Below are 17,500 nucleotides of genomic sequence, written 5' to 3'. Positions count from 1 at the left end.
ATTTGAGTGAAGTGATGGAAGAACAAATCACAAAGAAAATTAAGACAAATTTACCTCTGATTTCTGGAAAAATAAAACAAAAGATAGTAGTTCCACAGTAAATAACAAAAAGCATTTCAAGAAAAAAGAGGAACGGCACAAAACTCTTAAATGTTTGGGGTGTCAAATAATAAAATGATTGAAAATATCTTGGATTTAGTAACTAAAGATTCATTGATAGTTCATTTGTGTAACTTTTTAAGATACCACATATAAGGAATATCATAGGATACTTGTTTTTCTCTGTCTGATTTACTTCACTCTGAATGACAATCTCTAGGTCCAACCATGTTGCTACAAATGGCATTACTTCAATCTTTTTTTATGGATGAGTAGTATTCCATCATATAAATGAACTTATAAAATTTATATGGAATTTAGAAAGATGGTAATGATAACCCTGTATACGAGACAGCAAAAGAGACAGAGGTGTAGAGAACAGTCTTTGGGACTCTGTGGGAGAGGGTGAGGGTGGGAGGATTTGGGAGAATGGCATTGAAACATGTATATTATCATATGTGAAACAAATCACCAGTCCAGGTTCAATGCATGATACAGGATACTCAGGGCTGGTACACGGGGATGACCCAGAGGGAGGATAAGGGGAGAAGGGAGGTGGGAGGGGGGTTCAGGAAGGGGAACTCATGTACACCCTGGGTGGATTCATGTTAATGTATGGCAAAATCAATCAATATAATAAAAAAAAAGAAAGAAAGTGAAAAAAAAATTTAGTGCCACAGATATAGAAAACAAACTTACAGTTACCACGAGGGAAGTGGAGGGGAAGAAGAAATTGGGAGACTGCAATTGACATGTATGTACTACTATATATAAAATAGATCACTAATATGATCCTACTGTGTAACACGGGAAACTCTACCCAATACTCTGTAATGACATATATGAGAAAAGAACCTAAAAGAAGAGTGAATATATATACGTGTGTATGTGTGCGTGTATAACTAATTCACTTGCTGTACATCTGTAACTAACACAACATTGTAAATGAACTATATGCCATTTAAAAAAAAAAATGTGAAAGGAGAAAATAAATTCATTGATAACTCGAGAGAAGTATTTTAAAAGCCAAAGTGAGGTATATTGAATTGGATCAAGAAATATAGAAAAGATGACACTTTTGGTGTCTGTATGTAAATGATAAAATACTATCATAGTGTCTTTTAAGATGGTGTGTATCATAAGTGTGTGCATATGATGGATATAAAATGCAAGTAGAAATAGTGGAGAAAAAAGAAAATGAGATAACTGGTGGTAGTTAAAGCCTCTGTATTTTAAAACAAATTGAGTCCTGTGTCCAAGTGTAAATTTTATTGTTGGTCAGGAGTCAAAACTCCTTTAACATATGAAAAAGGTAGAAAAAAATAGGTTATAGTAGAATAATCCTGGGCTTTGAAGAAAAACTTCAAAATAAAATGACTTAATTTATTAGGCAACTTTAATATGCAAGATAAATATCTATTCTCTACAACTTCAATGTTTACATTAAATGGAAAAAAAGGTTTAGAGTTTGTAAAAGATAAAAGAGGTAATAAAAGTAAATGAAACAAGCTTGGAAATTGAATACTCCACTGTCGATAACACAGGAAACTAGAAATGCAGAGGAACAATATGTCCACGTTGTGAGAGAAAAGAACTGAGATCTAACAACCCCATCCTTTCTCAAATATGTGAAGACCGAACTAGATCCTTGTATTTTTCAGAAGAAATTTCTCAAGTAACTTCTCTGGGTAAATTGCCTCCCCTCAGTCATTTCATTCAAGACTGTTTAAATGGCACCTATTAAAGAGGATTTTCCTGAACACCACAACTAAACTTGCATCACACTCTACCATCTTAAAGAGATGTGATTTTCTTTGTGTCATCACTTAATAATATACTACATGGTTATTTGTCTATTGTTTTCACTACTATTTCTTTATTGCCTACGACAGCATGTGATATCTAAGTGCTCAATAAATATATAAACCAGCAGCTGAAAATGAAACTTCATGGCTTTTATTGTCTCTCACAAGCAAGAAGGAATATTATCTGCTCTAAAAACAAGAGAATGTGATGCACTTGTGAACATGAGGAAAGTAGTCCAAGTCTCAAATTGTTTCAGACAGTTGAAAAGTTAATTAAATAAGGCATACCCAGAGGGATTGTTAAAGAGCATTTAATGGGTCATTTACTCATTTATTCACTTACACTTCCTGAGTTCTTACTCTGCTAACATTATCACTTCCCTCCAACACTCTCAAGGATTTGGCTCTTTAGGTCATTTGAGATTTGTGTCATTGCACTCTATTACTTACACATCACTTTCCCTTTCTACTGGGTATTTCCACCAGTCATATAAACACGCTGGAAACAATCCTATTCTAAAAACTGTTTTACACTAGCTCCACATCTCAATTCAACCTCTGCCGATCCTTTCCTGCAGTGATTAAAAGCAACATATCTCTAGTTCATGTTATCACAATCATTTACTATTTTTTAAGTGTGGAAAAAGTTTTAAACTATCAAAGAGTACAGTTCAGTTCAGTCTCTGAGTTGTGTCCGACTCTCCGCGACCCCATGAATCACAGCACGCCAGGCCTCCCTGTCCATCACCAACTCCCGGAGTACACTCAAACTCATGTCCACAGAGTCGGTGATGCCATCCAGCCATCTCATTTTCCGTCGTCCCCTTCTCCTCCCGCCCCCAACCTTCCCCAGCATCAGTCTTTTCCAGTGAATCAACTCATCGCATGAGGTGGCCAAAGTATTTCAATTTCAGCTTTAGCATCAGTCCTTCCAATGAACACCCAGGATTGATCTCCCTTATAATGGACTGGTTGGATCTCCTTGCAGTATAAGGGACTCTCAAGAGTCTTCTCCAACACCACAGTTCAAAAGCATCGATTCTTCGGTGATCAGCTTTCTTCACATCCAACTCTCACATCCATACATGACCACGGGAAAAACCATTGCCTTGACTAGACGGACCTTGGTTGGCAAAGTAATGTCTCTGCTTTTTAATACGCTATCTAGGTTGGTCATAACTTTCCTTCCAAGGAGCAAGCGTCTTTTAATTTCATGGCTGCAATCAGCATCTGCAGTGATTTTGGAGCCCAAAAAAATAAAGCCTGACACTGTTTCCACTGTTTTTCCGTCTATTTCCCATGAAGTGATGGGACCAGATGCCATGATCTTTGCTTCTGAATGTTGAGCTTCAAGCCAACCTTTTCACTCTCCTCTTTCACTTTCAGCAAGGGGCTTTTGAGTTCCTCTTCACTTTCTGCCATAAGGGTAGTATCATCTGCATATCTGAGGTTATTGATATTTCTCCCAGCAATCTTGATTCCAGCTTGTGCTTCTTCCAGCCCAGCGTTCCTCATGATGTACTCTACATAGAAGTTAAATAAGCAGGATGACAATATACAACCTTGACATACTCCTTTTCCTATTTGGAACCAGTCTGTTGTTCCATGTCCAGTTCTAACTGTTGCTTCCTGACCTGCATACAGGTTTCTCAAGAGGCAGGTCAGGTGGTCTGGGATTCCCATCTCTTTCAGAATGTTCCACAGTTTATTGTGATCCACACAGTCAAAGGCTTTGGCATAGTCAATGAAGCAGAAATAGATGTTTTTCTGGAACTCTCTTGCTTTCTCCATGATCCAGCGGATGTTTGCAATTTGATCTCTGGTTCCTCTGCCTTTTCTAAAACCTGCTTGAACATCTGGGAGTTCACGGTTTACATATTGCTGAAGCCTGGCTTGGAGAATTTTGAGCATGACTTTACTAGCGTGTGAGATGAGTGCAATTGTGTGGTAGTTTGAGCATTCTTTGGCATTCCCTTTCTTTGGGATTGGAATGAAGACTGACCTCTTCCAGTCCTGTGGCCACTGCTGAGTTTTTCAATTCTGCTGGCATATTGAGTGCAGCACTTTCACAGCATCATCTTTCAAGATTTGAAATAGCTCAACTGGAATTCCATCACCTCCACTAGCTTTGTTCATAGTGATGCTTTCTAAGGCCCACTTGACTTCACATTCCAAGATGTCTGGCTCTAGGTCAGTGATCACATTATCGTGACTATCTTGGTCGTGAAGATCTTTTTTGTACAGTTCTTCTGTGTATTCCTGCCACCTCTTCTTAATATCTTCTGCTTCTGTTAGGTCCATACCATTTCTGTCCTTTATCGAGCCCATCTTTGCATGAAATGTTCCCTTGGAATCTCTAATTTTCTTGAAGAGCTCTCTTGTTTTTCCTATTCTGTTGTTTTCCTCTATTTCTTTGCATTGATCGCTGAGGAAGTCTTTCTTATCTCTTTTTGCTATTCTTTGGAACTCTGCATTCAGATGCTTATATCTTTCCTTTTCTCCTTTGCTTTTCGCCTCTCTTCTTTTCACAGCTATTTGTAAGGCCTCCTCAGACAGCCATTTCGCTCTTTTGCATTTATTTTCCATGGGGATGGTCTTTGTCCCTGTCTCCTGTACAATGTCACGAACCTCCGTCCAGAGTTCATCAGGCACTCTATCTATCAGATCTAGTCCCTTAAATCTATTTCTCACTTCCACTGTATAATCATAAGGGATTTGATTGAGGTCATATCTGAATGGTCTAGTGGTTTTCCCTACTTTCTTCAATTTAAGTGTACAGTGGTTCATATAATATTCACCTGTGCAACACTATAGTTAAAATTACCAGATGTTAATATTTTGTCATATTGCTTAAGATCTTACTTAATTCAAGGAAACAGCACATAACTGATAAAACTGAAGTTTCCTTTTTATCATTTCTAATCACTCTTTTCCCTACTAGAAGCAAAGATTGTTATGAATTTGGTATTTATTTACCCTCTACCCATTTGATGTAGGGGCTTCCCTGGTGGCTCAGATGGTAGAGAATTCGCCTTCAGTGTGGGAGATCTGGGTTCAGTCCCTGGGTTGGGAAGAGCCCCTGGAGGAAGGCATGGCAACAAACTCCAGTATTCTTGCCTGGAGAACCCCCATGGACAGTGGAGCCTGGCAGGCTACAGTCCACGGGGTCACAAAAAGTCGGACAGGACTGAACAACTAAGCACACAGCACATTCTCATATTGATGAATAACTATTTCCATTTTTCATTATATTTTATTTCATTATGCATATGTATTATGCTTTGCAAACTTGTATCTATCATACGTTAATATTGTAACAACTTAAATCATCTTCCATGAGTAATTTTACTTAAGTAACTTTGTTTCCATAGCCCACCAGTGTTATCATATGAGTGGATAATTGTGACAACATGTACAGCGTGAAAAGAAACTTTGGAGGAAAAAAGAAAGCATTGAAAGGTGACTGGGAGAAGGAGTTAGGATGCTCAAGGAGAAGAGTTAAAACTGCACTCAAAACTGTTATTCTTGCCAAGCGAATATTTTAGGCAGAGGGATATGTTAACAATATCAAATAATTAGATCCAGAATTTTAAAGGTTATTGATATCCTACCAATTATTATTTTAATAAAGTGGTGGGGTAGAAATGAGGTTAAGAAAGATTATTATAGGTAAACGAACAAATGAAAGAGAAATTGTCCTTTCAAAGTGTGTGACTGAAATACACACACATACACACAGCTGAAAGAGAAGGTAGACTTAAAACCTTGCCATCTTAAAGGAAAATTTAAAAAGTTCAAATCAAAGGAAGGCACTGTGCCCACAAGAATATTTGCTTACACTGGCTGAGAGCTTCTTACAAGATGACTAAAAATTATTCTTTGTTTTAACATTAATCTACTTTTCAGGAAAAACAAGTTGGGTATAAGTGTGGCAATAAAAGCTCACTTTAGTCTTCATCACAACAATATCAAATGCACAACACTGTGAATGACTATCTATACTGATGATTTTTTTGAGTATTACTCAAACATTTTAATCACGTAGTAAAGGGACCAAACATTATCAACTTTCAAGAATTCAGCTCATTATTTAAAAATTAAAATTTAAAAAAAGCACTACTTAATGAGTAGAATTGGTGATGGACAGGGAGGCCTGGCGTGCTGTGATTCATGGGGTCGCAAAGAGTCGGACGCGACTGAGCAACTGAACTGAACTGAATGAGTAAAATTGTGGATTACATATTCATGGTTGTAAGCATTAAATCTTAAAACTAAATACAAATCAGTTTAAATGATAGTTAATCTTGAATGTGTTGATGCATACTATAAAACTCCTGAGTTAACAGAATGATAAAAGCAAAATAAAACTTCAGATTATGTGTGAAATATAGAAAAAAATAAAGACTATCATATGACATCCCTTATATGTGGACCCTAAAACGGAATGATACAAATAAACTTACTTACAAAACACAAAGCGACTCATAGAAAACAAACATGATTGCAAGGGGGAAGGGATAGTTAGGGATTTGGGGAAGGTCATGTATGCACTGCTATATTTAAAATGAATAACCAACAAAAAACTGTTGTATAGTACATGGAACTCTGCTCAATGTTATGTGTCAGCCTGGATGGGAGGAGGTTTTGGGGGAGAATGGATACATGTGTATGTATCGCTGACCCTTTGCTGTTCACCTGAAACTACCACAACATTGTTAATCAAGTATCAGTTCAGTTCAGTTCAGTCGCTCAGTCGTGTCTGACTCTCCGCCACCCCATGAATCACAGCACGCCAGGCCTCCCTGTCCATCACCAACTCCCGGAGTTCACTCAAACTCATGTCCATCGAGTTGGTGATGCCATCCAGCCATCTCATTCTCTGTCATCCCCGTCTCCTCCCACACCCAATCCCTCCTAGCATCAGACTCTTTTCCAGTGAGTCAACTCGTCACATGAGGTGCCCAAAGTATTGGAGTTTCAGCTTTAGCATCAGTCCTTCCAATGATAGCCCAATACAAATTAAAAAGTTTAAAGTTTAGGATGAAAAAGTAAAAAACACAAAAACATTGTTCAACATAACGAAAATAATTTTATGACCAGATGTATCTCCAGGGTATCTTCCTGAACAAGGATCAAACCCAGGTCTCCTGCATTTCAGGGTTATTCTTTACCATCGGAGCCACTAGAGAAGCTTCTACAATATTAATAAATATACATATATTAAATGCTTTTTAAACTAGATCATAACTAACTTAAAATCAAACTTATTTCTGAAATGACAGTTGGATTGAAATTGAAATATCAGTTGTATTGAAAGTGAAATATCAGATAATATAGAAAACAGTGATACTAAAACAAGTGTATATTGAAACTGATAAGAACTAGCTAAAAATTTGTGTCCTGTAAGCTGATCACCGAAGAACTGATGCTTTTGAACTGTGGTGTTGGAGAAGACTCTTGAGAGTCCCTTGTACTGCAAGGAGATCCAACCAGTCCATTATAAGGGAGATCGATCCTGGGTGTTCATTGGAAGGACTGATGCTGAGGCTGAAGCTGCAATACTTTGGCCACCTCATGCGATGAGTTGACTCACTGGAAAAGACTCTGATGCTGGGAAAGGTTGGGGGCGGGAGGAGAAGGGGATGACCAAGAATGAGATGGCTGGATGGTATCACCGACTCGATGGACATGAGTTTGAGTGAACTCAGGGAGTTGGTGATGGATAGGGAGGCCTGGCGTGCTGTGATTCATGGGGTTGCGGAGAGTCGGACACGACTGAGCGACTGAACTGAACTGAACTGAAGGGTAAATATGAACCAAAATTAAGAGGCTTAATTTTCCTGTTGAAAATAAGAGAACAGCCTTCCCATCCCTTCCTTTTACCTAGATCATTGACTTTAGAGTACTTATAATTGTACTCATCAAGCCAGTCAATCCTAAAGGAAATCAGTCCTGAATATTCATCAGTCATCAGAAGGACTAATGCTGAAACTGAAGCTCCAATACTTTGGCCACCTGATGCAAGAAACTGACTCATTGGAAAAGACCCTGATGCTGGACAAGACTGAAGGCAGAGAAGGGACAACAGAGGATGAGATGGTTGGATGGCATCACCAACTCGATGGACATGGGTTGAGCAAGCTCTGGGAGTTATTGATGCACAAGGAAGCCTGGTGTGCTGCATTCATGGGGTCACAAGGAGTCAGACACAACTGAGCGACTGAACTCACTTAACTGTGCTCATTAGAAAAGCCCTCGCTGCTGGGAAAGACTGGAGGCAAAAGGAAAAGGGGGGCGACAGAGAATGAGATGATTAGATAGCATCACCAGCTCGATGGACATGAATTTGAGCAAACTGCAGGAGACAGTGAAGGACAGAGTGGCCTGGCATGCTACAGTCGATAGGGTGGCAAAGGGTCAGACACAACTTAGTGACTGAACAACAGCTGTACTGAGAATTGTATGGTCTTTATTTCTTTGCGTACATGCTCAGTCACTTCAATCATGTCCAATTCTTTGTGACCCCATGGCTGTAGCCCACAAGACTCCTATGTTCATGGGATTATCCAAGCAAGAATACTGGAGTGGTTCGCCAGGCCCTCCTCCAGGAGATCGTCCTGACCCAGGTATTGAATCTGCATCTCTTGCAATTCCTGCATTGGCAGATGGATTATTTACCACTTGAGCCACCTGGGAAGTCCTTATTTCTTTGAAAAGTATGAAAATATTTTTGAAAGTTAAATAAACTTCTTACCAACTTAACAACCGAGGATTGCCTTTCTGAAGAACCTGGGAACCATCTCTTTGAAAGGCAATCATAAGAAAGAGAGTATCTTTATATCCCAATGTCCTCAGGAGAATATGCGCCTACATTTCTCTGGTGCCTATTTGCAAATCTACCTTCTGTCACAAAGATAGAAGTTTATTTTTCCTTCAAATAACACCCATTAATTAACATGGATGGGCACCTCCAATTAGCAGGTGAATTTAGGATGAACTATATATGACAACGGAGAAGGCAATGGCAAGCCACTCCAGTACTATTGCCTAGAAAATCCCATGGATGGAGGAGCCTGGTAGGCTGCAGTCCGTGGGGTCGCTAAGGGTCGGACACGACTGAGCGACTTCACTTTCACTTTTCACTTTCCACTTTCACACATTGGAGAAGGAAATGGCAACCCACTCCAGTGTTCTTGCCTGGAGAATCCCAGGGACGGGGGAGCCTGGTGGGCTTCCGTCTACGGGGTCACACAGAGTCGGACACGACTGAAGTGACTTAGCAGCATATATGAGAAATGGCACTTTCAAGTCTTTTTACTTCAGGGCTGTTGTTCATTGGCAACCCACTCCAATATTCTTGCCTCGAAAATCCCATGGACGGAGGAGCCTGGTAGGCTACAGTCCATGGGGTCGCAAAGAGTCGGATATGACTGAGCAGCTTCACTTCACTTCATTGTTCATTCTGAGAACGTGTATGTAATTGTTGTATCTGTTTGGCCATCTAAAAAGATGAGATTTCTTTCTATTTGCAATATCTTTTAGCAGGTTATCTATGATGCCTACTACATTATTATTTAATTCTTATTCAATAATACAATTATTTTCTTTCTCTTTTAATTTTGTAGAAAGGTTTTCTGAGTTGGGAAGAGACCTTATTTTTAATTATATTTCCTCAACACTATTGGAGGGTTCATTGCTTAAGTACTCAATTACAGGAGCTCAAAAAAAATGATTGTATTAAAAATTAATTTGTTAATATTTTCACAATACATGATGCTAGTAAATCAGAAGAAAAAGTAAGTATATACTCATATATCTTTTATTATTTTAATAAAAATTATCGACAGTTTTTGGAATTTGTTTTATGTTGTTATTTCCTTGCCATGCTTTCTTACAATACTAAGTATGTTCTTACCATATGACACAACAATTGCACTACTGACCAAAAAAAAAACAAAACAAAACTTAATTTATCCCAGCAAAATAGAAACTTACGTTCACACAGTCTTATACAGACTTAACACCAAACTAGAAAAATCGCAATGCCCTTCAAAGGATGAATCATTAAACAAATTGTGGTGTATCCATACCATGAAATACTACTCAGCAATCAAAAGGAAAAATTTATACATGGAACAATTTCGATGGATCTCAGGGAAGAGAATTATGCTGAATGGAAAAAGAAAAAAAAAAGCCAATCTCAGAAGACTATAGGATCCTGTTTATATAGCAGTTTGAAATGACAAAAAGTTCTAGAAAGGGAGAACAGATTAGAGGAGTTTATTGTCTGAGCCACCAGGAAAGCCCAGAAAGAAGAGAGGTAGTGATGGTTATAAAAGAGTAACAAGAGGGAGCTTAGTGATGGAACTGTTTGCATCTTAACTATGTTCGTAGTCATGCAAACCTAAATGTCATAAATTTGCATAAAACTAAATGTGTGCACATGCACACACCTAAAACTTGCCAAGTCTGAATAAGGTTGAAGATATATATCAAAATCATTTTCCAGGTTGTTTTATTTAGTTAATTGAGATGCTTCCAAGAGCTTCCAGATGTCCCAGCTGGATTTTGTTAAGGCAGAGGAACCAATTGCCAATATCTGTTGGTACAAAGGAAAAACAAGGGAATTCCAAAAATATATATACTTCTGCTTCATTGACTATGAGAAAGCTTTGATATGTGGATCACAGCAATGTGTAGAAAATTCTTAAAGAGATGGGAATACCAAACCAAACCACCTTATCTGTTTCCTGAGAAACCCATATGCAGGTCAAGAAGCAACAGAATTAGAAATGGAATAATGGACTGATTCAAAACTGGTAAAGTAGTACGTTAAGGCTGTATATTGTCACCCTCTTTGTTTAACTTATATGCAAAGTGTATCATGAGAAATGCTGGGCTGGATGAACCACAAGTTGAAATCAAGATTGCTTGGAGAAATATCACCAACCTCAGATATGCAGATGACACCACCCTTATGGCAGAAAGTGAAGAAGAACTAAAGAGCCTCTTGATGAAAGCGAAAGAGGACAGTGAAAAAGTTGGCTTAAAGCTCAACATTCAGAAAACTAAGATTATGGCATCTGGTCCCATCACTTCATGGGAAATAGATGGAGAATCAGTGGAAACAGTGTCTGACTTTATTTTGGGGGGCTCCAAAATCACTGCAGATGGTGACTAAAGCCATGAAATTAAAAGACGCTTACTCCTTGGAAGGAGAGTTATGACTAACCTAGACAGCATATTAAAAAGCAGAGACATTACTTTGTCAACAAAGGTCCGTCTAGTCAAGGCTATGGTTTCTCCAGTAGTCATGTATGGATGTGAGTTGGACTATAAAGAAAGCTGAGCGCAGAAGAATTGATGTTTTTGAACTGTGGTGTTGGAGAAGACTCTTGAGAGTCCCTTAGACTGCAAGGAGATCCAACCAGTCCATCCTAAAGGAAATCAGCCCTGGGTGTTCACTGGAAGGACTGATGTTGAAGCTGAAACTCCAATATTTTGGCCACCTGATTCGAAAAGCTGACTCATTTGAAAAGACCCTGATGTTGGGGAAGATTGAACGCGGGAGGAGAAGGGGACGACAGAGGATGAGATGGTTAGATGGCATCACCGACTCAATGGACATGAGTTTGGATAAACTCCGGGAGTTGGTGATGGACAGGGAGGCCTGGCGTGCTTCAGTTCATGGGGTTGCAAAGAGCTGGACACAACTGAGCGACTGAACTGAACTGAACTGAAAACCAGAAAGCGAAGAGGAACTAAAAATCTTCTTGATGAGGGTAAAAAAGGAGAGTGAAAAAGCTGGCTTAAAACTCAACATTCAAAAAACAAAGATCATGGCATCTGGTCCCATTACTTCATGGCAAATAGATGGAGAAAAAGTGGCAACAGTGGCATATTTTATATTCATGGACTGCAAAATTACTGTGAACAATGACTGCAGCCACAAAATTAAAAGGCACTTGCTCCTGCTATGACAAACCTAGCAGCATATTTAAAAGCAGAGACATCGCTTTCTGACAAAGGTCCATATAGTCAAAACTATGTACAGTCGTGTATGGATGTGAGAGTTGAACCATAAAGAAAGCTGAGCACCAAAGAATTGTTGCTTTTGAACTGTGGTCCTGGAGAATACTCTTATGAGTCCCTTAGACAGCCAGGAGATCAAAAAAGTCAATCCTAGGGAAAATCAACCCTGAATATCCATTAGAACGTTGTCCACCTGATGCAAAGAGCCAACTGATTGGAAAAGACCCTACTGATTGGAAAAGACCCTTATGTTGGGAAAGTTTGAGGTCTAGAGGAGAAGGAGGCAACAGAGGATGAGATGGTTGGGTGGCATCACCAGCTCAATGGAAGCCTGGCAACTGCTGTCCATAGGTTGCAAACATTGGACACGACTTAGCAAGGGAATAACAAAAACCATTGGAGTAAACTAGCTTAGGGTGTCTGAAATCTATTATTTCTTAAAATGCATGTGAACATACAACCATGTAATTTTTCCTTTGCATTGTAAAACATTTAAATTCAGAGCAACTCAGCAAAAGACAACTGCTTTGTATTACTTAGCAGTAGCATTCTATATTTCTATTGCAGAAAGGAATTTTTCTGAAATATTAAATCATAAATAATTGTGCCAGAAATTATCTTCTTGGTCACACAATACACTATGAACTATTTTCATGAAATCAAAGTCTCAAAGTTGAGCTATAAACCCACCACTTCTGAAAGAAGAACATACTTTTACTAAATACCTGATGTTCCTCAAATCTCATAAATGATTTATTACTCATGTAATCCCTGCATAAAATTCAGTCATGTGCATGACAGAAAAATACTAAATATTAACACTTCTGTAGAAATCACGTGCAATGCAGGAGACCCATGTTCGACCCTGGGTTGGGAAGATCCCTTGAAGAAGGGAATGGCAACCCACTCCAGTATTCTTATGTGCAGAATTCCATGAACAGACTATATTTCTGGCAGGCTACAGCCCATGGGTTCACAAAGAGTCAGACACAACTGAGTGACTAACACTTAAGAAATCATTACATATTTACAAAAAAGAACATGTACATAGAGTTTAGATGCTATAGCATTCAACAAAGAAATAATAATCATGGACCTAGAGTTTTGGAAATGACACAGTGCCACACATTTTAAAAAATCAATGAAACTTTTATAAAATGTAAATTCTAATTTCCATGAAGAGACATATTATGAGTAAATTGTAAAGAGTATTTTTCAAAGAATTGAGTAGTTTCCAATGAGCTGCACATATGAAACCAAGCACTACTTTTTTTCCAAACTCCTAATTTTGCTCATTCTCCTCCACTATCCACTTTGGTAGCCATAATTTTGTTTTCTATGTCTGTGAGCTTATTTCTGTTTTGTAAGTAAGTTAATTTGTATCAATTTTTTTAGATTCTACATATAAGTGATATTATATAACATTTGTCTTTGTCTGACTTACTTCCAATCTTACATTTAGGACTTTAATCCATTTTGAGTTTATTTTTTGTATATGATGTTAAAAAATGTTCTAATTTCATTCTTTTATATTCAGTTGTCCAGTTTTCCCAGCACCACATATTTAAGAGACTGTATATTTTCATTTCATAGTCTTGCTTCTTTTGTTGTAGATTAATTGACCATGAGGGTGTGTATTTATTTCTGGACTTTCTATTTTGTTCTTGTTTCTATCCTGTTCATGTATATGCCTGATTTTTGTCAGTACCGTACTGTTTTTATTATTGTAGCTTTGTGGTATTATCTAAAGTCAGGAAGCATGATTCCTCTAGATTTGTTCTTCTTTCTCAAGATTGTTTTGGCTATTTGGGATCTTTTGGGTTTCCATACAAATTTTAAGATTATTTTTTTCTAATTTTGTGAAGAATGCCATTGGTAGTTTGATAGGGATTGCACTGAATTTGTAGATTGCCTTGGGTAATAAAGTAATATTGACAACATTGAGTATTTCTGTTCAAGAATAAAGTATGTCTTTTCATCTGTTTGTGTCATCTTCAGTTTCTTTTGTCACAGTTTTTAGAGTACAGGTATTTTGCCAATATTAATCAAGCATTACTTTTTAAGTAACAAACAGAAGTGTATTAATAAAATATAAATTTTAATTTTTAATGAAGACATACATTTGAAATATGTAATCTTTGGGGGAATTTAAAACACACAGTGATATAACAACAAAACATGTTATTTGCAATAAAAACATTTACTATCTTTTTGTGTCATTCTCTATCAAGCTTGAGACAAGAAGTATCTGAATGATATCTTTTAAAATATTTATTTATTTGATTGAGCCAGGTCTTAGTTGCAGCACACAGGATCTTTGATCTTTATTGTAACATGCAGGATCTTTAGTTGGAGCATGTGGGATCTAGTTCCTTGATCAAGGATTAAACCCAGGCCCTTGTGTTGGGAATGCAGAGTCTTAGCCACTGGGTCACCAGTGAAGTCCGTCATAGAAAAACATGGTTATCTCCTAGAATATGATATGATTAATTGATAGGTCATATTTTAAAAGTCTCAATGCATGCAGTGAAGGAATGAAGATAAAAAGTACATGAGAAGCTCTAAAAACAAAAGAACATTAAGCTAGAAGAAAAGTAAAAAATTATGGCTGGAGAAATACCAAAAAACTCCAAATTAAAACATGAAGCATCCCTGGGTGGGGGGAAGTACTTGACAGTAAGTCAGTTATTACATAAAAAAGTCATATGGGAGAAAGCAAGTGTGGGAGAAGCTATGAGAGAATAGCATTAAAACATGTATATTATCATATATAAAATAGATGACTAGTACAAGTTTGATGCATGAAGCAGGGCACTCAAAGCCAGTGCTCTGGGACAACCCAAAGTGATGGTGTGGGGAGGGAAGTGTGAGGGGGGTTCAGGATGAGGGAACACATGTGCTCCCATGACTGATTCATGTCAATGTTTGGCAAAAATCACCACAATATTGTAAATTAATTATCCTCCAAACAAAATTTTAAAAAAGAAAGTCATTTCCCGTGGCACCAATGCCATCAAGATAAGACCAAAAAAATTTGAATGAGCCATGAAAGAAATTAGCTTCATTGGGTTTTACTGCTTTATTTCTGTGAGGGCAGGTTTGATGAGAGTAATAATATACATAATGAAAATAAAGATGATGAGTATACTTTCTAAAGAAAGCTAGTTTTCCCTTATAGTTTAAATGGAGTCTATGAAATAAGGATGATGGTGGTATGAGATAAAAAGTTACTGTCTGAATATACTATAGGTGAAAAGGGATTTCTGGATCATCTCACTGAAGTATTTAAATTGTAACCTTGAAGCTTTGTGTTTATTTGAACATAAATTTGAAAATAGAAAATATCCCATGAAAATATTATTTTGTTTCATCATTATTATTCTAGAGAAACTTTAGGCTTAATTGGACCTCAGATTGGGCATCTCAAATTCATGAACTAAGAACACTGAAAAACATGAGCTGGAATATAAATGAATGTACTTGCACCATTACAAAACCCACAATGCTTTATAGAATTTGTAGATGTGGCCCCAGATTTTACTTCTCCAAATCATAGGCAACTGACAAAGAATTAATCTCAAATATATACAAGCAACTCCTGAAGCTCAATTCCAGAAAAATAAATGACCCAATCAAAAAATGGGGCAAAGAACTAAACAGATATTTCTCCAAAGAAGACATACAGATGGCTAACAAATACATGAAAAGATGCTCAACACCACTCATCATCAGAGAAATGCAAATCAAAACCACAATGAGGTACCATCACACGCCAGTCAGAATGGCTGCTATCCAAAAGTCTACAAGCAATAAATGCTGGAGAAGTTATGGAGAAAAGGGAACCCTCTTACACTGTTGGTGGAAATGCAGACTAGTATAGTCACTATGGAGAACAGTGTGGAGATTCCTTAAAAAACTGGAAATAGAACTGCCGTATGACCCAGCAATCCCACTGCTGGGCATACACACCGAGGAAACCAGAATTGAAAGAGACACGTGTACCCTGATGTTCATTGCAGCACTGTTTATAATAGCCAGGACATGGAAGCAACCTAGATGTCCATCAGCAGATGAATGGATAAGAAAGCTGTGGTACATATACACAATGGAATATTACTCAGCCATTAAAAAGAATGCATCTGAATTAGTTCTAATGAGGTGGATGAAACTGGAGCCTATTATACAGAGTGAAGTAAGCCAGAAAGAAAAACACCAATACAATATACTAATGCACATATATGGAATTTATAAAGATGGTAATGATAACCCTGTATACGAGACAGCAAAAGAGACACAGATGTATAGAACAGTCTTCTGGACTCTGTGGCAAAGGTGAGGGTGGGATGATCTGAGAGAATAGCATTGAAACGAAACATGTATATTATCATATATGAAACAGATCACCAGTCCAGGTTCGATGCATGAGACAGGGTGTTCAGGGCTGGTGCACTGGGATGACCCAGAGGGATGGGGTGGGGAAGGAAGTGGGAAGGGGGTTCAGGATGGGGGACACATGTAAATCCATGGCTGATTCATATCAGTATATGGCAAAAACCACTACAATATTGTAAAGTAATTAGCCTCCAACTAAAATAAATAAATTTTTAAAAAAATAAAAAATTTACAAACAGGCTGATTATAGGTCAGATGCATTGATCTAGTAAGACTGTGAAAGTTGCTCAGGCACCTGAAGGATAAATTACTTGTTCTTAACTGAAAAGGCAAAGAAAAAATAACTTTGAGACTAAAAATTGACAGGAAAGACTATTATGGTTGCCTTGTGAAAATTCAAAATTGTTAATATCCAAGACATCTACTTTAGTTACTCTAAACCTTCTGAAGAAAAAGCACAGATGGCAAGCATATTTTTCTCTCAAAATTCTTACTAGTAAAAATAATATGATTTCTTTACTGCATTAGGGTAAATGCTCCTAATTTTGGTGAATTATTTCATCTTTGGATTCTATTTGCTTTGTAAAAAAAAAATTACTGCAAAAATTTGTCTTAATTAATCCTTCAACAACAAAAAAAGAAAAACTACACCCTTGACACTTGGATTTTCATTGTGATTGGTGTTTTACTCACAGAGTTCAACAGGGTCTCTGAAGGTAAAAAATCTTGTTTTGCAAAGTTGTTTATTTTTGAAGGACAATCATAAAGACTTTGTTCTAAAATAAGACTTTGGATAGTGAGCTATATACTGTATGTAACATATATATATATATATATATATGCCCCTGCCTTCAAGAAGTTTTTATCCGAATATGCATACAAGCCTAATTCACTAAAAAATTTAAAAAATAACAATTACAACATAGAATTATGTGCTTTATTTATTTCTATTGTTTACTGCCTTATAGCCATGGTCCTCTAATTTGAATATGCATCAGAGTGAGTTTGTTAAAACACAGATTATGGGACCCATCCTAGAGTGTCTGGCAGAGTAAGTATGTAAAGCAGGGCCCAAGAATTCTCATTTGTAATGATTTCTCAGATAATGCTAATGCTGCCAGTCTGAGGACTATACTTTGAGAAACATGACTCAAGAGGAATTCAGAAGAGGA

Source organism: Moschus berezovskii, chromosome 3 (genome assembly GCF_049115385.1).
Source record: "Moschus berezovskii isolate FMDL1 chromosome 3, NW_MosBer_1.0, whole genome shotgun sequence".
Taxonomy (NCBI): domain Eukaryota; kingdom Metazoa; phylum Chordata; class Mammalia; order Artiodactyla; family Moschidae; genus Moschus; species Moschus berezovskii.
Note: the sequence above shows the minus strand (reverse complement) of the source record.